The sequence below is a fragment of the Larus michahellis genome, chromosome 10, assembly GCF_964199755.1.
Source record: "Larus michahellis chromosome 10, bLarMic1.1, whole genome shotgun sequence".
In the NCBI taxonomy this organism is placed as follows: domain Eukaryota; kingdom Metazoa; phylum Chordata; class Aves; order Charadriiformes; family Laridae; genus Larus; species Larus michahellis.
Genome location: NC_133905.1, coordinates 21,408,906 through 21,433,260, shown reverse-complemented (window position 1 = coordinate 21,433,260; position 24,355 = coordinate 21,408,906). Strand labels below are relative to the sequence as shown.

Below are 24,355 nucleotides of genomic sequence, written 5' to 3'. Positions count from 1 at the left end.
TGAGTTATATTACCTCAGATGCCTCTTCTGCAAGTTAATACTGGTAACTGAGAATAAAATGTAACTTTCTGTATCCAAGAATTCAAAGAAAGTTTTAATGGAAAGTTCAAGCAGTTAAATTGGGCTGTGATGGTGTCATTTGAGCTGGTTTTGGAACTTGTCACTAATTTATTCACAAAATTATCCCTTTGTTAGTCAAGCTGAGAGATACACCTCTTAGCAGGTGCAGAAGTACCTCTAAAGATTGGAGTCGTACGTGAAGAGACATGAACTATATCTTCCAAATTACTGGGTTTATTTAATAAACCAGAAAAAAAGGCATCGGTTTGATGTGGTCCTGTCTAGTGGGTGACATGGTGTGATATTGCTAGGGAATGATACTGATGTTTAAGAATAGTAAGTGCCTATTTTCAAATAAACATATTTGTACTGAAAATTAAGAATTATTTTGAAATAGTTTTAAGAAAGTTAATGGTTGGAAAGTAAGGCCTAATCTGGAGACCCATATCTGTTGGATAGCAAAAGGTTAGCAATGCAAGTAATATTAGTATGACCTTACCACATGCACGTAGTCCTGGTGGTCTGACTGCTGCTTCACATGGGCACGTGTATGAATACTTCTGTAAATGCCATTATTTTAGTTAACTGCATTCTCAGTACGTCACTGTTTTTGACACTATGTGTGTATTTGAGGCCTAACTGATAACCCAATGTTAGCCTCTATCAGAAATGAATGTTAACTTGCTTCTTCTCACATATAAATATACCAGGACTTAAGATGTTTCAATAAAACTATTTTCCTTGTACATTACTGAGTGTCTTTGAAGACCTGACACTAACGTGTCTGCAGGTTACTCTCCTTTGCCACTGTCTTATGTACGTCGATCAATGTGAGGGTGAGGTGTATTTTGGTCCTCAACCTTCTAGTCCCTTTCCCCTCCTCACACCTTCACCAATTGTTATCCTTAGGGTTAATACAATTGCTACTCAACCTTGCAGTAAAACATCTCTGATGTTCTGAAAAAGCACTTAATTCTCTCGTATTCAGTGGAAGAAAGATGGGGAGACCTTCTTGTTGCCGGGTTGCTTTGGAGCAGCATGAGGTGTCCAGTGGGCAGTACTGCAGAAGGTGCCAAGTGATGCACTTTGTGCTGAGAAGAAGAACAGAGAAGCCTACACTCCTCTGAAGGCTGTCCTGTAGAAACCTCTGTTCTGCCATTGCGTCTCCTGTTTCAAAATGGAGCAAATGTTTTGTTTTTAAATACAAAATATCCTGCAGAGGGCTACCCAATACTGCTGCTGTGCCTTGCCTGTAGCTTGTAGCCTCGCACAAAAGATGTGGTACAGAACAGAAATACAGTCCATAACAGTTAGCCAGAATGAATGGCAGCGGTTTTCAGTTCCTAAATGTAATACTCCACTGAGGGTGTTTTCCCTAGCTGCAGGGTACTGTCCCTGCCTGTGGCCGCACTTGGCTCCTCGCTGGCCCTGCCACCTCCCAGCAAAGCCACCGGCTGGCAGATGGGGACAGACCCGGCCCCTGAGAGCATCGCCACCACTGCTCCCTGCCATTAGCTGGTGGGCTCAGTGGCAGCTTAATGAGCCTTTGGTTTGTGAATGAAAGCTGCTTTATATAGCTTTCTAAAAGTCAAAGGAATGTAGACCCCATGGGACAATTCCTGCCTTTAAAATGAACGCTTTTATGAGTTAATGTGTCATCCAGAAATGCTTTGGTGTTGCGTCCTCTGGGCTGAGTGCAATTCTAACTTACCAGCAGTGTTGGCCTTCAGCTATAAGCAGTGTGTGAATAATTGTTGCTTTAAAAAAAAAATAATTTTTTTTTCAGTTCAGGGCTGAATTGAAAATATTGGGGGGGAGGGGAATGTACACACACCCCACACCCCACCCCACCCCCCCAACGAAAGACTGAAATGGATATTTCTGTTTAAATCTGAGGAAGAAGACAGAAAGCAAATGAACAAGGTAGATTCCAGTATAATTTGCAAAATTGAGTAGTAGTTCTCCATCTACTTCCTTCCCCTTATTCCCCCCAGTTCCCCTCCTTATTCTAATCCCCAACTCCCACTGCCTTATTTTTGGCCTAAGCTAACTCTTCGCTCATTTTTTTCCATAACGTGGGAGGCCTGGATTCAGCTCCTACTTCTGTCTGAGAGCATGTCAACCAGTATCTCTTAACCTTCCAAGGAAGCACCTTAGCCGACAGACTATTCTCTCTTGTTAAGACTGCTCCACTTTGTATAAACTACGTAACTATTAATCGCAAAGAGCCTTGGGACTAGGATGCTCTTTCGGCAGACTGTGGCTTCATTAGGGATTTGATTTTGATCATCTTGGTGTTGGAAAGTGCCTTTGCAGGAGCGTGGAGGGAAGGTATTGGCATTTCATTTTCCTGTTCCTTCCTCGTGCTTGACTTCATGAGTCTATGTCAGTAAGTGTTACTGGAGTCCATACTTCAAAGGCAAAGGTGGCTACTGGATTTGACCACATAATTGCAGAACCCATCAGCAGCAAATAACTTCATTGAATTTTGCCTCTGTTTCAGCTTTGATGAGCTTGCTCTTTTTCTATGGGGATGAATGCTTCACAAAGAGCATCTGATGATCTCTACTTGATAATCAAGTCTATTGGTGAACAGTAATTGGCTAGAGAAGTTGCCTGCTGCCTGGTTGGATAAGCATTCTTTTTACAGCCTGGAGGGGACTAGAACTGAAAGTCGCAATTAGGTAGTAATTATGAAACACTACCTTTTTGGATGATGTCTGCCTGGCTTCCAGAAAAATACGGTTCCTATAGGTGTATTCACTGTGTACAGTGTGATCCTTTGGGGACTACTGATGCAAGTAAAACTGGGGCATTGTCGTGGTTTCAGTTGGGATAGAGTTAGCACTATACCAGCTGCTAGATCTCAAGTAGAGATCATCATTTATCTCAAGCCACGAGTTTTTTTTCTCACTTTTACTCTTCTGATTCTCTCCCCCATCGCAACTGTGGGGAGTGAGTGAGTGGCTGTGTGGTCCTGGTTGCCTGCTGGGGTTAAACCACGATAGGCATGCAAACATGAAAACAGGCAGAAGGGTAAATGTTAATTCCGTAATTATTTTGAAGTGTGTTCCAAGTCCCTATAGGACAGTGTGTAAGTATTTGGGGACTGATTTGTCAGTAACTTTACATTTATTTTGAAGTAGCAGCCAGCTGGTATACAGCAGCAGAACATGAAGTTCCTGCTCCATGGAAGTTGGACCCCAAGTTAAAAAAGGACCTTATTTTCCAAAGGCCTCATCTCCCACTCGGACGCCTGCTGAAGGAGCAGACATTGCTAAAGTGCTTGGTACCCTACAGTGTCTTGCCAGTTTGCTTTGGATTGCATCCTGGGTTGGAGTCCCTGCTTGGACCTTCCTTCCAGTCTCCACCATTGCCACCTTCGTTATCATTCACTGCTGCTTCCAGCTGCAGTTCCAAAATGCCTTCTAATTAGTGACAGCAGCAGCATCTGGGCTTGAGCAGTTCCCTCAATCCACCTACCCTTTCTTTCACTGCCCTTGCTAGGGTGACTCCTCCCTCAAAAACAAAGCAGCCAAACACCTTTGAAAAACAACACCCTGTTATTTGCACTGAAGAAGGTACTGGGGGAACTTTTCTGTGGTTTTCAGTTTGCTCTCTTAATTTGTGAAGACTTGATGGTAAATTACTGCACAGCTTCCATCCTTTTTCCAAGTGTAATGTTTCTCTAGGCCATTCATTTGTCTTTAACTGCACTGCAGTGGGTTACGTTGCTCATTGCAAGTAAGTGCACAAATGATATTAAGCAGCTCTACCAGTATACGTTATCTGTCAGGGTGACTTCCTTGAGCAGGAAATAGTTCTTCCCATAGAGTAGTTTTCTCTGACATGTATCTGTTTAGCGTTCCACTGGCAACAACTGTACATGCTGTATCTGGAGACTGTTTTTAGCAAGGCATGTTTTTAAATGGGTTGAAACCACAGTCTTTTTCACAAAGGCAAAAAAAAAAAAAAATCACTGCTTGGCCTTTTTCCAGGTAAGCACTTGAGCCCCTCAGGGTCGCGATAGACTGCTTTTGATCACAGGGCACTTCACGCTGCTGTTGTGAACCTGAAAACAAACCCCCGTATCCAAATTAGTGTCACACTTTCAAGGATGCTTAACTACTTTTGATCTTCTCTAAGTCAAATATAGCTCTTTAAAATCTCATATCCTCTCAAAAAATGGTGTCTTTGGGGAAGAGTTTCTGTAGAGAAGGGGAAATATGACACAGAAAATGACCAGGAAAAAGACTTTCAGGAAGGATTAGTCTTGCAACTAATTTAGTCCTTCAGATACATTTTTCTTCATTTTAATCTCCAATTAATAGTTATGAATAAAGACAGAGTTCTCATTTTTGCATACTTTATTAAACTTTCATCTGGATAATAGATTTTTTGCTGTTGTCTTTTCCTTTTTCTGATGGAGATCCATGCTTCAGTTGCTTGGAAGAATCTTCCTCTACTGTATGTTTGTTTTGTATGTTTCATATTTGCAAAGTCCAAAATTTCCTTTGGATGACACATACCTGTTTCAGTCCATTTTGCCAGTGAACATTTGATTCTGAAGTGAGTCTGCTCCAGCAGACTCTGCACTAGGCCCACACTATCATGCTGAAATCGCTGTTGTGTTTTTTGGTGATTATAAATGTCAGAGACTGCAGAAGCAGACATCATTCAGCACATCCATGTCATATATCCTAATTGCTCGAATGTCTTGTGGTATTGTGAATGAGGCAATAAGCTAAACAACCAGTCTGTGATTTACCAGTCCCAAAACTCAAGTATCTTCTCTGTTAATCGGCCTCTTCTGAAGTGCGTTATCTCAGTGCCTGACACAGCACTGACAGGCTGCTACTGTTTGTAGAGCTAATGGGCTCTGTTTAGACACTAATAACTTAAGTAATTAGCAGATATGTTTACACAGATGTAAGCATTGCACAACTGACAACTTGAATTTTTAAAGACTAAAACGTGGAGTGAGGGAGAAAACCAAGAAGAAAATGACAACTATTTCAGGCATTTTGCTCGCTGGAGCAACATGCTTGCTCGTCTAGAGAAAGAAAGAAGTTCCTCAGTATTGCTGCTTATGGGCCAGAGCTAATGCAAGTGTCAACCCCTCATCACTACCCCCAGAAGGAGAGTTCCTGAAGATGTAATTTCTAGGAGTTCATGTCAGAATTTGGAGTTCTTGGAAGACTTGTTTTTCCTTGGGGCAAAGCTTTTGGGAATGACTCATCAAATCAAGGTATTTTTTGAATACATAAAGGCAGGTGCAGCTGAAGGCAAAGTCACATTTGTCTTTATTTAGAGGTCTCCTATTACAAATATGCTCTGGGGTTGTGTTTGTTCACCCTCACCTTTGAAAAAGAAAAATCCCAGCCCCAACACTTGCTATCCTGTGTACAGTTTGCACATGCTAGAGATTATAATAATTCAGAGGGTTCAAAATCTTGGTAGGATCAGTTTTGATTTAGTTATGACACAACAGCCCAATGATGGATGGCTTAAGGAGCCGCTAGAAAAGGGCTTGTCCATTGTTGTTAATGTGAGCCATCTCTTTGATGTTCCCTCAGTCTCTGACAGAATGGTGGATATGAAACACATCTATGTTGGCCCTGCAGCTGTGTCCTGATTCAGTGCCTTTTTGGTACATTTCTTATTTGTGCAGATACTGAGCGTACAAAACCACAGCTGTGCAATGTGACATATTACATTAGTATGAGTTATGCACACAAATTGAAGAGCAGAGTTGGTGAAATGATGATAATAAATTGGGAAGGTATAGGACAATGATGGGTATACCACTCTAGGGAAATGTTCTGACTTGAATGTTGCAACAGATACACTGTGCTGTATTTCAGAAAGAATAGAGAATTGATGGCTTTGGTACTGCCTTAACTGGAAGAGGAAGAAGTTGTTGCGGAATTGTTCACAGAATCACAGAATGGTCGGGGTTGGAAGGGACCTCTGGAGATCATCTAGTCCAACCCCCTCCTAAAGCAGGTTCATCTAGAGCAGGTTCAAGTGTTGAAAAGCATCTATACTAAAGAGTTGACTTAAAGGTCTGTAGAAGAGGGTTCAGCATTTTAGCTGTGACTTAAATCAGTATTTTGGCTGAATATAGAATGAGCAAGCGGCCATCTCAATCTAGCTTCTTTGAAAAACTGCAGGAGCGAGGAGGAGAGTCACTAGCACAAGAGTGATCAGTCCAAACCTCTTAAATTCAAGGTAACCTCTTCAGCCGCTTATTCTTGCTTTCTAAGTGTGAAACTCCTAGGGTGACAGGAAGGCTCCATATCCCACCAAGAAGCGTTAAATGGGATCATCTGTCTTAAATGGCAAATTCAGAAACTACTGCAAACAAAACTGAGGTCTTTGCTTGACAGCCATCACCACAAGCAGTCTGTGTAGCTGTTGTGGCAAAGCTTAAATCTGAGAACTTCCTGGGTAGGTGCATTCATAATGCTGTGCACAGCAGAATCACAGTTAACTGCAATCTACTCAAATATTTGCCTTTTTGCATAGAATAAGTCATAAAATGTCTCAAGTTGGAAAGGACCCATAAGGATCACTGGGGCTAACTCCCTGCTCCTCTAAAACTAAAACAAAACTACCTAAAACTAAACCGTGTGACTGAGAGCACTATCCAGACACTCCTTGAACTCTGAAGGCTTGGGTCCATGACCTGCCCTGGGGAGGCTGTTCCCAGGACCAACCACCCTGTTGGTGAAGAGAACCTTTTCCTAATGTCTAATCTGCAGTTCCCCTGATGCAGCTGCATTCCATTTCCTCATGTCCTGTCGCTGGTTACCCGAGAGAGGAGCTCAGCACCTCCCCCTGCGTTGCCCCCCTTGAGGAAGGTGCAGACTGCGATGAGGGCACCCCTCAGCCTTCTCTTCTCCAAGCTGAACAAGCCAAGTCACCTCAGCTGCTCCTCCTAAATCTTGCTCTCGAGGCCTTTCACCAGTCTTGGTCGCCTTCCTCTGGACACGCTCTAATGCCCTTTTTGATGCCCTTTCTATATTGAGGAGCCCAAAACTGCACCCAGTACTTGAGGGGGGGCCACACCAGTGCAGTGTAACCCCATTTACTATTACCCTTTGAGCCCAACCCGCCAGACGGTTGCTCACCCAGCGTATTATGGATTTGTCTAGCTTTATGTTGGACGCTTTGTCCTGAAGGATACCGTAAGAGACAGTATCAAAAGATTTGCTAAAACCCCAAACTCCCATATATACTGGCTTCCCCTGGTCAAAAAGATGGGTGAGCTTGTCGTAAATAGAAATTAAGTTGGTTAAACCAGACTTTCCCCTCGTGAACCCATGCTGGCTATGACCAGTGACTGTGTTTGTCTCTCAAGTGTTTTTCAGTAACTCTAACAATAATCTTCTCTATAATTTTACCAGGCACTGAAGCGAGACTGACAGGCCTGTAATTACCAGGGTCCTCCTCCTTGAAAACTGGGACAACGCTTTCCAGCTTCCAGTAGACTGGGACCTCTCCATATGCACCATATGAAATAGTGCTGTGTTCTTGAGATGGTTTCCTTTTTGGGATAGAGGCCATCTCAGGGATTTTTCTCCGGCCTATGTATTTCACTGCATATGATTCCTTTGTTGCCAGTTAAGGCAGTTTTTAATCGCCTTGTGATTCCTGAATAAGACCGAAGGAGGTCCCTGATGATCTAAACATTGGCATGAGAAGCCAGTTGCAAGGAAGGATTAAGATGTTTTCCTTTGTAGGAAGTTTCAGAATTTCTACTGTACTCAGCTAATATTTGGGGAGACAAAATGCAAGTTTGCCATCATGGTGCCAAAAGGCAAAACTGAAAGCTCAGAAAGAAGTTCTTTTTGTACTTGATAGTACGGGGAAAAAAATAATCCCAAATTAAGAGCTGTGCAGTAGACAACAAGGGGAACAAGACAGCTTATCAGTAGCTGTCAAGAGTACTGATAAGAGAGATGTTCACTTCTTCAGTTGAATTCCTGATGAGGCTGTGACAGCCATTCCTGTTCAAGGGCAGGCAGCCGAGATGAGCAAGTTCTACTCTCTGATTGCGACAGATGAGAGATATCGTAGCACGGAAAACATCACTGTCGAGAACCAGCGAAGTGGTGCAGAAAACCAGGTCCTGTTGCTAAAAAGAATAAAAAGCAGTACCTTTAGGATGCATTATTTGCAATATAGAACGTGCAAAGTCTTTGGAATGCATCACGTTCCGTCTGTTGCATCCAAGTTCTTTGCTGGCATTCTGCGATAGCTGCCTGACATCTCCCTTCTTGTAACGACCACTGTAGTTCTGGGGAAAATGAAGAGAGTGTCTTGTTGGACCTGCAGAGGGAGGCTGTTTTAAGTTTTTCTTTCTCTCTTAAAAAGCAAGTAGTGGACAAACTGATTTACAAATTGTGGAACTTCTGTATGTGAGGTAAGATTTTTTTTTCCTCAGTAGGATTAGTTGATGGTGGCTTAGGTGATTAGGGGTATAGGCTACGAACTGATAATATTTGTTTTATTCATATGCATGCTTATGCATTATTCGCTGCTAACCCAGTTGCTTCTATGACTTGTTAACGTAGATGTGTTTTAGGACTCAGAGGAGCTGTATGGGACAGCAGCCTATGTGTTCTGAGTTACAGGCAAGCACTGTGACCGCTGCTTATCTTCCCGTAAAACTGCTGGAGCTGTTTAAGCAGAACCCAGAAATCTGTAACGTCGTGTTTTCGAAGCCCAGCATTTCCCACTGCAAAGCTGAGCCATTGCACTACTGTAGAAAAAAAGGGCAGCTGGCAGAAAATGTAAGAGTCCCTCTCTCTTCCCTCTTTCCCAAAATCTCTGACTGCTACAGCAGAACAAGCTATGACTTTTGTAGTTCTGAACATCTGAAGCACTCCTTTCACTGGTCCTTTAGGTAAATGAGAGATGGGTAGTGTTCCTTTCTCCTGGTATAAAATGTCACAAGAGCTACAATAGTCTAAAAAGCAGGAAATCAAACATGCAACCTGGAAATAATTGGAACCCTCAATTATTTAAACTATAAATTGAAATCAAGCGGCTGCAAGCTGCAGTTGGTTATTTTTAGATTGCTTTGATGGTTTGATGATTTAAAGTCCCATCACTGCCTCCAGTATTTATCACAGCGATCTATTTTAAATTTGATCAGAGACCATACAATCCTCCAGAGTTTGTTCTTATGTTATTTAGAAGTTGACTGGCAAGGCAAGAGGCTGTCCATGTTTTCAGTCTTGCAGCAGCCGTGTGTGTAATGCCAATAGTACTTCTGGCTAAATTCCTCCCTGATACTGGCTCGTACCTGTTTCAATATGCAATGGATACTTGTGAGAGCAGAAAACCTGCCAGTGGCGCGATAGTAAAAGCAGTAAGGCTGCATGTAGTCACCATGCAGGATCCAGGGCTGCAAGAAGGTGTAGTGAATAGGGAAAGGGAGGGAAGGAAAACCAATCAGAGCATCAGAGAACTCATGAAGTTATAAGAAGGTGTGCCAGACCTTCAGCAGTAAAATCAGGTCTCCATAAGAACAGGGTGATATAGAAGGTAACAGAGATGAATTACTGTGACAGAGCCACAGAGCAGAGAGCAGTAAATCAGCAATTAAGCCGGCAGCTCAGGTAGACAGTGGAGCCAGAAAGAAGGAGATGTCATCAGCAGGAAGCCAGGCCCAAGAATGACGCTGTCAGCAGACTTCATTTTCTAGAGATTTGTGAAAAGCCAGAACTGTTAGTATGAGCTAACTGCTTGGAGGTACCGTAGTTAACCATACTAGTGTTAGGTCTTTGAAAGGTGCTTTCTAGGGCACATTCAGGTTGCCTTTCTGGAATGTTTTGAGCAAGACAGCAGTGATATATAAATCTTTATATTCATGTGAATATATATAAAAAAAATAGTCTAACAGTTTCCACCTCTAAATGTTAATAACATGACCTGAGAATCAGCCCTGAGATTCTTAGTATAATGATAATATTGTTTTACTTATTCCTGTGTTTAAGCCATCAAGATATGGTTGGATTAAATTTTCAAGATCACTCCACATCACTGGCTTGAAGCTAAACCTTGCTTCAAGTTAGATTTGTTCTTATTAGAATCCTGACTTCAGAAGCCTGAACTTCCTGAAAAGCACCAGCTTCTGTGTTAGCCCCTGTAGAACTGCTGCTAGTGGCGACTCTCTTTTTTCCCTTGTGAACAGACTATATACAGTCTAATTGCCTGTTGTGGCCTTTTTTCTTTGAAAACATGCTTCATTTTTTTGGTGGACAACCTCTTTGTATTAGATCAGATTTTTTTTTTTCTAAAACCTTCAGAATAAATTGTTCAACAGGTACTTTTACAATAGGTTAAAGTGAAACGTGCAAATTAGAGACATTTGTTAGTTATATGTCTTCTGTTTGCATGGCACTTTTCATATTAAAGGTACTTCTGTGACAGAAGTTAGTCACATTGCGGAAGACGGTCGTGTATTATCATGACAACTTTAAGTGGCATGAGAAACTTGAGGTTTCACTTTTGCAAGTTAAGCTAACACATTCTACTCAGACAGATTGCACCATTCAAGGATGACATTCAGTCATCACATCAGACAGGAAACACCGCAATAATGTAGTATTTTTTTCAGATGCGAAGCCAAAAGATGCAAGAACTAGCCTTTAAATGAGATGAACTTGATAGGAATTTGCATTAACCTCCTAATTCCTCCTAAAGATATCCCAAGGGCTCTATGGCCACAGGTGTTAAGCACCTTGGGCATAATGGACTTGGGTTCAAATCAGCACAAGCATGAGAGGAAACACTAAATACTTGCAACAGTGCTAGTCTGAGTGCAGAGACCAAAGCTATTGTTCTTGTTAGCAACTCCCAGTTTCCTCAGGTTCTCTTTGGAACACAATACTGGCTTTTATTGACTTTTTGAACAGTACCAAGCTACAGGAGTGGACTTTTGGATAGTCCTCGCTTGGCTCTTCTGAAGGGTAAGAGGCGTATAGGATTCTTCAGTCCTGAGCGGATACGCTATTGCAAATCAAAGCAGGCATTCATTGCAGCTTACTCTAAATAAATTCAGAATTACTACGTTTGTTTTTCTCATGTTTTGTGTTTCTTATTTCATGCAGTATAATCTTCTAAAAACTTCGTTGAGAGTGACAGAGTTCCAGGGAGTGACTTTGATCTAATAAACTTATTTTTAAAGTGAAATAGTACGCTAGGAAAGAAAAGACAAGCAAGTCTTCCTGTTGTAGGGACCTTTGGGTTCCTGTTTGATGCCTCCAAGGACCGAAGGGGCAGGCTGCTGTCAGTGGTGTTTCCTGTCGATGGTGAATCAGTGCACAGAACTTTTTTTTTTATTCAAAGCAATGTGAAATAGATTTTCAACTAAAACTTTAGGATTCATTATTAAGTTCTTCTAGAAATACATAAAAACCAGCTGGCCTGTAATAATTGTCCTGTTCATTAACAGGTTTTCTTTGGTTTGTTTTGGCTTTTTTTCCCCCCAATTCTTATATTGTGTTTGTTGCTCATGATTCCATTATTCTCTGTTTATCTCTTTATTTTTCATATTATTTGTTCTATTATTTTGTAGGGACTCAACTTCTACAAAATGTTTTATTGTTATAAATTAAACACATTGCTTTCAGCATGTTCGTAGCACTTGCAGTAAACCAGTGTGTAACAGCCGTTTTTAATAAGAAATTAATGTTTGTCCAGTTTGTCTTGGGAAGGTGTACCCTGGAGAAATGGATGAAGATTTTGCTCTCATTTCACGTGCAGAGGAAGAAAAGGAATGGGTGAACCATTGGTATGGAGCCTCTCTCTGTATGTCTGACTGGAGGGCCTTGCATCGTATCGCTAATGACCTCTGGGTTGGAGGACAGGGAAAGAGGTGGTTTTATTTTCTTTATCTATTTGTTTTTTATTTGTTTTTTATTCTCAGATCAGTTTGGTAGACACTTAGGAATGGGCTTCCTCTCCGATACAGGGTGTGATTTGCCTCTGAGCCCACTTGAATGTGTCTCATGAAATCGGTTTCTTGCCATTGCAGGGCCTTGGGCACTGGTGGAGTTTTGGTCTCTGTCACTCTCTACTATGGCACATAAGCGCTGATTTTCTTGAGGACTATCATACTTCGATCTAACCACAGGTGTGGCATTTAACGGGAGTCATCTTGGTGTAACTTAGTGGCCTGTGATATTTTGAGGATATACTGGCAGACCTTAATGTGTCTTTTTGGCAGTAGGCTGTATGAAAATCCCATAAAACCATTATGCTCAAATATTTTTTCTGCTGGAAATAGCCATCAAGTTTATAATATTTTTCCTGTTGCAAGACTGTCACAAATAGCTCCTTTTTTCCTAAGCTGCCATCCTAAGGCTAGCCTTTTCAATTTGGCAGACTCAAGCTACCACTACTGAAAAATTGCCATTTTGTCATTAATATCTGCTGAAGCCTGTCTTCAAGCTAGGGAGCAGCTGCTCCAATTTTTCATTTTTATATATTATGGCAACTAAATAGTTGACTTTTGCCATGTGCTTGATTGGAAACAGATTCTTATTTTACTGCTTTTGCATAACTGAAGTACGTATAAGGGAAGAATCATGCTGGGTCAGTGTTAAAGTTCAGGGAATAAATATTTAAGGAAGCATTTGTCGGATGACTTTTTGTTGGTTTCTATATAGGCTGGAAAACTAGGAAAAATTCCAAGACCGGAAGGGATCATTTAGGTTCCATGTATAAACTCTGCAGCCAGGTATGCTAATGTCTGTATAACCCCTGGGACTTGTAAAAAGAAAGATGGAAGACCATTTTTTTTTTGCTGTAAGCTTTTTGGCTGCAGATGGCTAGACTGAAGCTTAGGATTAGTGTGGGCCAATGGGCAATGGCTTTGGCTTAGTTTTTCAGTGTTCAGGAAACCAGGAACGTTTTTTTAATGTTTTATTATGAGCGGGAGCAGGTTGGTGGGAAGAGGACAGATTTTCAGGTTTTGGTATACAGCTGTGAAGCACATGGAGGAGAAAGTTAGGGGGGTGATTTAGAAAACCCAGAGGTGGGGAAGAGCATTTTATATTCATGGACCTTCCATAGCTTGTTGCATTACGGTCCATTCAGTAGCACCCCGGAATTGCTTTAGTTTAATGACAAGAACACTCTTGCTGGGTGCGTGCCTTGAGCAGAACTTTATCAACTGCTTTCCACACTTGAAGGTCTGCAATAAAGGATGGAATTTGGCACCAAATAAGAAATTGATACTTAATGAAATAAATGCTTTTCAGTCAAAGGGAAAAAAGACAAAATTTAATGTGATTTAATGTTTTTTTCTAAAATTAGAACATATATAAAGAGATATGTAGAACATTTGATATAAAATATTTAAGCTTTTTTCGTCTTAATAAGAAATTTAGTTTGGATTTTGTATGTCAGAGGTTTTTAAGTTTTGCTATTTAATGAAGGAAACAGACTATGAAATTCTCTAGAAAGAAAAGAAAAAAATGTTTGCACTCTGTAAATTTATGTTCATAAATATAACTAAAGGGTAAAATTATAGAATATGAGAAATAAATGTTGCATGAGAAATAGGAAAAAGTAGGCTTGGTGTATAAGGAGGTAAACAGTTTATTGTCTACCTTGCCCAAGTTTCCTTCTCAATAGAATTCTAATATCTGCCATGCAAATCTGATTGAGTCGTGGCCTAATTATTTCACTCCAGCCGCTGTTTCTTTCTTCGAGGTCAGAATTTATTAATTTAAGAAGATTATTCCTTTAATTACCATATGCATTCTTAGAGCTTATCAGGAGGCTCTTTGCCCGTAAGTGGCATTAGAGCATCTACAGCGCATGTTCAAGCCAGCATAAAATGGTTATGTTTTGGGGTTTTTTGTTTTCTGCCATATCAGATGATCTGTTTGCAGATATCTGCGCGAATGGTGTTGACTCTGATGCTAAGGTCAGGATTTGTGTGACATCAGTGTAGTGTTGCTAAGCAACAGTTAGCAACTTACATCCCACATTTAGTTCCTTTGATTTTGTATTTCGTATCTATCCTGACACGTTCATGTTCAAAACCTGGGAACGCTGGTTAGTCATTGTGCATCTTTCTCCCATGAGGTCACCAGAAATAGTCGGATCCATTTGGTCCAACCCTCTGGAACGTGGTGGCCTTGAGCAAAGCTTTCTGAGCTGGTCAAGGAGGTATAGCAATACAGACTGTGGGAAAAAGAAACAGAAAAAAAGGGGTATGGAAGCAGAAGATAGAGAAATAAAGTGATACGAAAGAGTAGAGAGGGCCATTGTATTCTTTCTTGGATAATATGCCAGCTGGTCTCACAGATACCTACTTTAAAAACTCATATTCATTTAAAGCTGTATTTGCCCTCCTCTACACAAATGGTAGGCTAAAAATGTACTTTAAATTGTACTATGCATAAGCGGAAAATGAGATTCATGTCTATATGCCCTACATTTTACATTTGGCTTTGTTTTGAATTGTATGTTCCCTTCAATATTAGTTTTTTCTCTGTTTAATTCCACATTAATATTAGGCAGTAGTTTATAAATGTTAATTAAACTTTGCTATTCACCAGTGGGTAGGAATTATTCTTGTTTGATAGACCGGGAACACAAAGTGGAAATGGATTAGTATGACTTGTGTAGGTGCGAGACCATTAAACAGAATACAGTTGTCCTGATTTGTTTTTTGGTTTTGAATTGCCACTGGCAAGTCCAGGAGCATGTTGGAGATCTGCTTCCCACAGTGTCTGAGGTCTCCCTGATCACAGTCATATGACGTTAAGCTCTCTGCAGAACAGCAAATTCTGACTGGCTCCGGTGAGGTCAACCACCCTTTCCCAGCTGAAGCCCAAAATTACTGATTAATCTGCCCTGCATTGATATGTTAATTTCAAACAGGTACAATGGTGGTTGTCTATCACTGATGAACATGTCAGGCAACAATTTCTTCTCCACAGATATCCAATCTAATAAAGCAATAGTGTACTATTAGCTCTGTAGGGGGGTACTGCGACAAGATGTGTCAGTGTTATCAGATGTCAGTCAGGCTATTTGTTATATCTCCACAATCCCTCAGGATCAGCATGAAGTCACCACTAACTGAATCTCATCTAGCTTCTTCAGCTAAGCCATTCAAGCCTCGAGCCCCCTCTTGTTACACCCCACAGCAGCAATAGCAGTTGGTTTTTTTCATGTATAAATACTGCAAAATGCAGTTGTTTGTGAGAACTGCCTATCTTGAAATACCTCTGGTTTGGATGTTTTCTCAGGCTGTAGACCTGCCATGCAGTAGGTGGTTCACCAGTAAGGTAGGTGAACCTTCTTGTCTTGCAAGGGAGCACTCTGCATGCATTTTTGGTAGCGATGTAGTGCACAACAAACATTCCTTTTAGATATTAATTTGCTTTTTGTTCCTATTTGAAGCCAAGCAGTGTACATTTATATATTTATACTCAAAGTGGCTTCCTTCTCTGTTACCCAAAAGTGGGCACTGAATCAGTACTGCTGCATCACTCCATAGCTCATTTAGCTAGCGAAAAATAATACTGTGTCTTTTGGTGACTTTATTGATTTAACAATTTTTTTTCAAGAACAGATGCTGCAGTAACAGGTTTTCCTTATCAAAGCAAACCGGGATTTATCAGTCAGCTAGAATATAGTATTTAGTTCTTAGGTTACAACGAATTCTTTTGAGGCTATGTTAAAATCTAGTAGGGCAATATAATCCTCTTTTTTAGCCTTCTCATTATCCCTCTCTCATAGAAGATTTCTCATTATTATGTTCCATCTTCGCTTCAAGCGGATGTCTTGCTCTTTTCACATATTCTGCATTCTTAGTATAAGTCTAATTATTGGTCTCTCTCTCTCCAGGTGCCTCCATACTTTGTCTGTTGACAAGCATATATTCGTGTTATCCCAGGAGTGATTATTGCACACAGCTTTAATTCTGTTGCTTCACAGAGAGTGTGAAGTTCAGTCTTTATAGCTAATGATATAAAAGGGTGTAGGTAGAATAAAACTGTGTCTAGATTTCATAAAGTTAATGCACGCATTTGCACAAATACCTGAACGATCACAGTACATTTGTTGTCCAACGATATTGGTATTTTGCTACTAAAATAAGGGCTAGATTTAAAAATAAATAAATCCTAAGGACTTGGCTGCTGCTAACATGAGGCTGATGGGTAGATTTTCAGAAGCTCAGGACTCAAGTGTGCATGGCTTTTTTGAAACTCTGGCTTCTTGCATTGTGAGCCTAATTAGGAGCTTGGAGGCTTTTTGAAAATGAAGGCCATAAAGTTCAGTTTGCCTACAAAGCAGAAAAAAGAGCTGAATTAGGATGCTGAGAACAGACTTACAGACTTCAAGTAAAGGCATCTTAAAAGCTACATATATCTTAAAGGGCTGCCATGAAGAGAGCAAGGCTAAGGTGGAACACCGAAGAAGAAAAGAGTCTACATCTCACTGGAAGAGAGACTGGGGCCGGGCTACAGGAAATGTTCTCTGAACAGAATTTGAAAATAATACAGGACTAAAAGGAGGTGACCAGAGAAAACGAGTTAATCTCAGAGCTCAGGCGTGATTTACAGCAGTCCTAGGTGCTGTGAACTGGGCAGTTGTTCACAACGCTTGTTCTGAAAGGCATATCTAGCTGTATTTCCTGACACAAAAGGCAGTAAAGAGGCTAACAGGAAAAGCTGATTTTCAGATATTTAATCAAATCTGAGTTTTCTTTTTCTCCCCCATCTTCCAAGAAAGAGGTGAAACAGTGAAGAAAAAAAAGTTCTTTTTTTCACATGCTGGAGTGCTGAACGTGCAATCTTCAGCGGAACTGAGGACCGGAGAAAAGGAAAGTTCAAGGAACCCAGTAGTTCTGGAAGCCTAAAATTGTGTGTGGTTGTTATTTACCCATGCAAAGCATTTGAACATCGTCTTACTGGAGATCTGAAAACATGTGCACGTAGATTCCTGGGGGAAGAATATCTGTAAATGTAATTATACAATGTTTTCAGTCATCGCTCTCTCTTCTGTTACTCTTTAAAACATTCTGGTTAAAGTCTAACAGGGCAGATTTACATCAAGACCTGCTGCTTGGTGATACTGATCCTCAGACTGACTCTTGTGTCTTAGTAGAGGAGGTATTTCCCCACTCCTGAGATTCCCTTGGAGTGCACGAACCCGAAGGGTTTGCCTACATATCCTGCTTTTAATCATGGAATGTGCTTGGCAGAGTTTCCTGGGATTCTCTCCTTTAGAACCTTTTGGGGTCAAAGAGATTTACTGCAGCACAGCAGAAATGTAATTAAGAGTCATTGTTATAAATAGGAAATTGAAAAATAATAAAATTGAATGTAGTCTAGGCATAATGCAAAAATCAGTGGGGAAAGAAAACTAGAGGAGGAGCACTCTTGCTTCTGTTACTTTTTCTAAGGTAAAAGGAGAGGTAAGAACGCGCATCGCAAGCTCTGATACACCATTTCAATTAATAAGCACTTTCAGTTTTTCACCTAAAACATCCTTCTTCTAGGTAGTTACTGGAAACTACCTGAGGTGATTGTTGGGTAGGTTATAATGCAGTTACAAATCCAGCAAATATTAGGACTGTGTAACTAGAAATAGTAGTCAAACTTTGTCCAGGTTATTTTGCCCATTTGAAATTGAATGTATATTACCCTTTGTATGGTTGTTAAATTAATTTTCCTCTTGCAGTGTCTGTTAGTTTGGTTTTGGTTTTATTGAAATGTTTCAATAATGGCTGTTTTTTACATAAATTATACTATGCTTTTGTTTTATAGCAAGAGTAGATGGGATTTCTCATTGCTATAGGTATATATAGGTGTACCTTTGCTATTGTAGCTGTGATAACTCTGTAGAGCCATGGGTACCTGGAAGTTTCAGGAGCAGAGAGCACTAGCCGTAGAAGCTATAGGAGGAAGTCTGTGGCAGGAGTAAGAAAAGATGTCAAGTTTCCTGAACTCTGGTTTTGTACCTTAATCAAAAAATCATAGGTCTCACCTACTTTCTTAGTCTTTTCTTCAGGAATTTGTTGGTCAGAGATGATGACCACCAAAGACCTGCATAATCTCTGGAGGGAAAGCTTTTGTTTGTTTGTTTGTTACCTGCAATTAAAAAGTTATTCCTGAATTAAATTTATGTTACTTTGGAAATAGTATAGATAAAATGGGTTATAAGCAAGCCTACCCCTGGAATAAGTATCCATATAGGAAGGTAAGGTGATACATTTCCAGGTGAGGACAACTGATAAGCTAATGTGGTTTGGGGAGGGGGAATTCAGCACAGCGAGGTGTATGCTGTAGTCATTGTATGGTAGTCATTTAGTCTCACAAATCATGAAGTACCATTTAGTTCTTCGGGTGATTGAAAGTAATATAACAAATCTATTGCTTTTGTGTTTAATTAGGTAATTATGACTAGGTGATGTTTTGTTGTCTCTTGTCATTTTCGTTCGTGAAAAAAATGGAATTTTGTGTGCCATGAAAAATGGGAAAATATGGTGGCTGGTAGGAGATAAGGAAGCCTTTGCTTGGGGGAGCAGGGGAAGGGGGGAAAGAAAAGAGTCAGTCAGGTGAAGCGAAGGGAACAAGCCAGGCTGGAGTTCAGTCCAGGATGTTTGTAGAGCATTTGTTTTTCCATTGAGAAGGATAATCAAAACCTTTTTGAATGGCAAAAGGAGCCTTGTCAGGAACTTTGTAGACATTAAGAAGTTTTGACAGTATCTGCTGCCGTTAATTCTGGGACATTTTGAGAAGTTAGGGAATGACAACAAAAATGGTTTTCATCAGGGTTGTATATAAAGGGGCAGCTTTCGCAGTTAATGCGCATATTTAGTCCTTATTTATGTTAGCCTAGACATTGGCATGAAACACTGGGTGTCTTCTCTCACCTCGCCCATTTTGGCATTGACATTGACTTCAGATGAGGAAAAGCGCATCTTTATCCAGTCCCTACATTGCGTGACTCAGATGAGGATTGTTAGGAGACAGATTTTTAGGAGAAGATGGCTCTTAGTGTCACAGCTTAAACAGCAAGCAGCGAGCAGCAGTATTTTTTAGCACTTGAAAAATTATAATCACTTGGCGGGGGAAAAAAATCTATTCCGAGCTCTAAAACCTCAACTGTAGCAGTACTTTACAAGGTAAAGCAACACAGGAGGACAATCAGCTAACAGATCGCTGCTTGGCAGAAGCGGAAACTCAGAAGTAATGTATGGAATTAGCAAAACAATTCAGCAGCTAAATAGACTCTGGTCATTGAAAATCTGCAATCTAAGGGCAGGCTCAACTTTGCTGTACCCTGACAGCAGCTCACATGTATTTCTACCTTAATAAGCTAAGAATTCACCAAAGCTACAGGCAGACATCTGAATGCCTTTGGAAGTAGTTGCTTCAGGAAAATTTCCAGTATTACAGGAAATAAATTTATTATATATGCCAGGCCTTGTCAGAGTCCAAAGCTATCGAGAAAAAAGATGGAAATAGTCTGAGACATGTTTAGAATGATGTGGAAGTTGGAAGAACATGTAAAAGTAGTTGATTGAAACAATATATACATTAAATAGCACTAAAAGAAGAAAATCTCATTGAACTCATACAGCATGCCTAGGACTGAACAGCAGCGAGAGTGACATCTTGCAGAACACTTCAGCCCTTTAGGCTTCCTGCAGTAGTCCCGAAAGAAGTCACATAAATAAATTTTTTTTTTTTTTTTTTTATTTTTTTGGCGTTAGAAGCATGGTAGAGGATAAACGTTCTTTGGTGGTTCCTGGGGAATTTGGTTATCTTTTGTACGAAGACCTAGCAGAGACCACTGAATAACTCCAACCCTCATTTAGTAGCAGCATCACGTGAACCTCGCCTTCTTTTTAGTAGGAAAGTAAGAGGTTTGTTTTATAAGAAGAGGGTTAATTGTTTTGGCTGTTACAAGGTTCAGCAAGCATTCTCAATTTGCATTTAACTTTGAAGACTAGTTCTTCTGTTCCAGTCTTAAATAAGGCTTTACACGTACACAATGAGAATTTTTCTTTATCCCAACTCTATTGGTCTAAAAACAAACAAAAAAAGTATATATAGTACCTCTCCCTAAAACCCTTGCTTTCATTAAATCCTTAAATCATCATGGGTTAAACAACTTTATTATATCAGCATTATGAGCTTTCTACAGAAGGAGATCACGTTATCAGTCTGATATTGAGTAGTAGCTGTGTATAAAAAAACCCCCAAATCATTATTTATTTAACTACTGGTGAGCTTTGCACTTTGGTTTTCCAGCATCAAAGAAAACTTACTGACTAAGCATCATCTGAGAGTGAATTTGAGTTTTTAAAGTTTCTTACCTAGACTACCAATTCTAGCATCAGCTAATAATTCAAGGTTTCTGTAAATGATTTATTTTACCCTTTATTGATTTGTACCTATAAGCGAGCCATAAGTTAGCTAGCTATTTCCCAAAACTGACTTCCAGACCATTTTCTGTCTTTTGCTTTTTTGCTGTGTCAGTTCAGTCCCTTAAAACTTCGGAACGAATATTCCAATCTATGCCTGCCTGTGAGGATACTTTAGTTTTATGCATATGCCCCTTTGTATGTAGAGAGGGAGAGAGAAACACACTAATTAAAATATAATTAGGGAACTCTGTTTGACTAGTAACCCCCCAAAAAATGGGTCCAATTTTTGTCTTATTTTGACTCTCCAACTTACTAGAGTTTTCGACCGCTTAATTGGAACTTTTTCCTATGGTTCAACAGTGGTTTCCCTTCTTCTCTTCTCAGTGTTCACACCAAGAGCTGATAACATGGTGGCAAGCATGAAGCTGTCTGTGTGTAACAGAAAGAGGGGTCAATTGGTAAGTAAAGTGAGCACGGTCTGCCAAAAACATAACATAGGCATTATGGAAAGATTAGGTTAATGAGACCATTAGTGTCTTCATTGTTCAGAGTAAATTTAGAGGAAGAAGGACTATGATGCTGCAATTACCTTCCACAGTTCATAAACCATTCCGCTGCTCCTGAGTGTAAATGATGATTATCACGGCTATGGGGCTGTAGAAGCCTGTTGTATAAGTCCGAGAACTGTTAAAAAGCTGGTGTCACACCGGTGCAGAATCAGCGGTGGCTGGAACGGCCCCCCTGAAAGGCCGACAGAGTGATGGCTGTGTGGTGGGCTGGCACTCTGTACTGATGGCCACTGACTCCAATGGCCTTGAAAGGATGGTGCCTGTTTTCCCATAGTCGTGCTGCCAGGAAAAACCCTGTTAGGAGTAGCAGCTTACGCCAGCTCCCATACATTTTTATATCATGGGAGCAAGACAAATCAACCAAAGTTGTTTGCCTGTGAGAGCAAAAGTCCATGTGGCGTTAGAGGAAAACTGCCGTTTCCCATTCAGATGGCAAAAGTCTTTTGAGGCAGGATGCTGATTACTCCGACATAGCACTGAATAATCGGTGGTACTAATGGTTAAATTCTTTTACACGCACGGAATGGATTTAATTATTAAAGTGCCTCTCCTGAGGTCAAGAAGATCCAGTCTTGCAATGCTGGATCTATTAGAGCTGCTTCTTGAACTCAAAGGTTCCCAGATGAGAGATTCTGCTGGCTACAAAGGGAGCTGCCATTTCTGTTAAATCCTGTAAAGGGAATTGAGCAATCTCTCCTCTGGAGAACTAAACTTTCTGGAGATTCCTGTTCATAGAACTCCTTTGATGCCCTTTTTTTAACATGATTGAAACTGCTTTTTCAGGATCTGACCTGGGAGATGCTCCCCTTGAAACCTACTTAAAGTTTGCTGAATTGCCTGCGGGGAATTACTTAGTAGGCTCTGCAGTATAGTGACATCCTTCTTTCCATCCTTACCTTCAGCTTAGCAAAGTATAAAAGATGGTGCCTAACTTGCTGCTTCCACGTAATTAGTGAAGACTGGTATCGGCACATCCTTGTGGACTTGCTGAAGTGGAGAACACGGTGACTGATATAACAGGCATCAGCAGAACTCGCCCCTGCTCCCCGTATCATTAGGATCAGCGTATGAAAGAATTGGATGTCCCGTTCAGGTACTGTCACGCAGGCTTCTCTACAGGCACTCCTGCCAGATGGAACCTGTCCCACTGGCTTTGCGAAGTGCCATCTCGAAAGAATGAAGCAATGCCTAAACCGTCTGATCAATGTTGTCTGGCACAGTACTTCTGAAATTCATGGGAGGTAGTGTTGATAGAAATTTATGATCAGGATGGCTTTTGTTCACTGGTTCAGAAACAAATCTACTGGTAAAATCAGGTTTTTTTTGTTTTTTGGGAGAGAGAGAGGAACTGTCCAGTTAGCAGCATTCAACAGTACTCACTTTGAAGTGCCTGCTTCGTAGCTCAACCTCATACACGCACTTCAGTGACAGGTAACTCTAGGTTGTTTTTCTAGGGTCATGGAAGGAGGACATAACATCTATTTGAAGAAAAGAATTTAACACTTTCACAGTTTCTCTGCATCCTTTAGAAGAGTCAGGTTGGAATTGTATTTTAGAATGTGTGAATTGTCGATGAATATAATGTTATGACATATAAAGGCTACTTTCACATGGAGGAAGTTTAAGGGAATAAAGTGATTTATGAGGAATAACGTTTGCATTAGCAGTTTGATGTTATAACTCAAGCAATCCATCAGATTTTACTTTGGTCCATTTATTTTGTACTTCCCTTGCCCAAGGCCTTGTTTCTCATTGCAATAAAAGGTCAACTTCCAGCACTGCGCTAAGCAAGAGCAGTGCAGAAGAGAGTTCAAAGACAAGGTAACACACAAACTAGAAGAATCCAGATGAGGGTTGATATTTTAAACATATTTGTTTTAAATATAAATACATATAAAATCAATACGTACGAGTAAATCTGTCCTAGCTTTTTAAATCATCTTGCTACAGCTTGCATCTGGCATGCCATTTTGGGGACATCAGTCAGTTTGGATGTCATGTATACATTTCAGCGTCAGACTTCGTCAGGTGTCAAAGATTTTGCTGAAACCTGAGAAGCTGCAAGAATCCTTTGTGAGCCCTCCTTTCAAAAATCATTTCTTAAATGTGAGTTGAGGACAGCGGTAATGGCAGCCTTTCACAATGTACTATACTCATGGGTCATGCAAATTCAAGTCTTTGCAGATGAGCACTGCTTAAAATGAAATAGTTGCGATTGTGAAGAACATCGGATTTGTGTTGTACGGGAAGATCATGCGGCAATTTCAGATTTTGTTGTGAAGGCACTGATCAGGAGGGAAGATTGAGCCTGGATGGAAGAAAAATTCAAATAATCTTAAGGGGATGCTACTGTTCTGTAGCAACAGAAAAAATGTTTTATTTTTCACTGATGGTGCATTAGAGTGGTGTGTGGCAAACAAAACAGCTGTGGCTGTAGTTTCTGGACATGGCCAAACACAAGGGACAATGCTTGTGTCGCATTTGCTTGATTTGCAAGTGATTTTCTGCCAAATTAAATTAGAGCTTTAATGTAGCAAATAGAGCTCATTTTCACCTGTTGGTGCAGCTGCCATCTTACCCATGTAAGGTCTTTTTAGAGTAGAACAGGCAGTTTGTTTGCTTGTGGGTTTTGGCCTCTCAGTGCCTGGGTAAGTGTCATTGACAGAGGAGGGCAGAACAAATGGGTCGGAAGGATGAAGTGCTGTCAGGTCTGCCTTTCCCGAAGCTGCCACGCTGCTTCTCGCTGCTCCCTGAGTTCCCAGCCCTTCTCCCAGAGCCTCCCTTCAAAGTGGCACATGCCACTTTCTTCATGTCTCATTGAGCTGGTGTGGAACTGCAGAGCCCTTCCCTTGCTGTCTTGAAGGGTTAAAACCAGGGCACTTTTGGACAAAAAAAATTCTCTGCCCATGAGTTTTAGTTTCCTAGAGAATGCCTAACCTCAGCACTCTGCTTCAGCTCCCTAGTGCCACTGTGTCATTAGAAACAATCCTTCATAATGCGTTGCCTTTCCAACTCTATGTGTGTTAGCTGCTTGATGAACTTATGTATGGAGCAGTCATTAGCCAATCTTTCTAAGTAATTAGTATGCTTAATGTTTTGGGTTTTTTTTGTTATCCGTTTGTTTTAGTTTCCTAAAGGGTAGTGGTCCTCAACGACTTCTGCAAGGGATTCAGCAATGATAAAAATGAAGCTGCTTCAGGGAGGGCTGAATGAGGACTGCCCTTTTCCTCATGCGGGATGGAGAGGATAATATTCCTGGGTGTCACTCTCAAGAATGGATCCTGGTGTCTGGATCCTGGTTTTTGCACTG

At 40.7% G+C, this 24,355-nt stretch overlaps 1 long non-coding RNA gene across 1 annotated transcript in view; it reads left to right on the top strand.

The window, feature by feature from the left end:
- Positions 1–24,355, top strand: part of LOC141749271 (uncharacterized) — a 91,809-nt gene that overhangs the window by 32,497 nt on the left and 34,957 nt on the right. Inside the window, exons 2-3 of the long non-coding RNA XR_012589305.1 lie at positions 20,861–20,934; positions 21,948–22,138. This is a non-coding gene — a long non-coding RNA (uncharacterized LOC141749271). The remainder of the gene's footprint in view (positions 1–20,860; positions 20,935–21,947; positions 22,139–24,355) is intronic.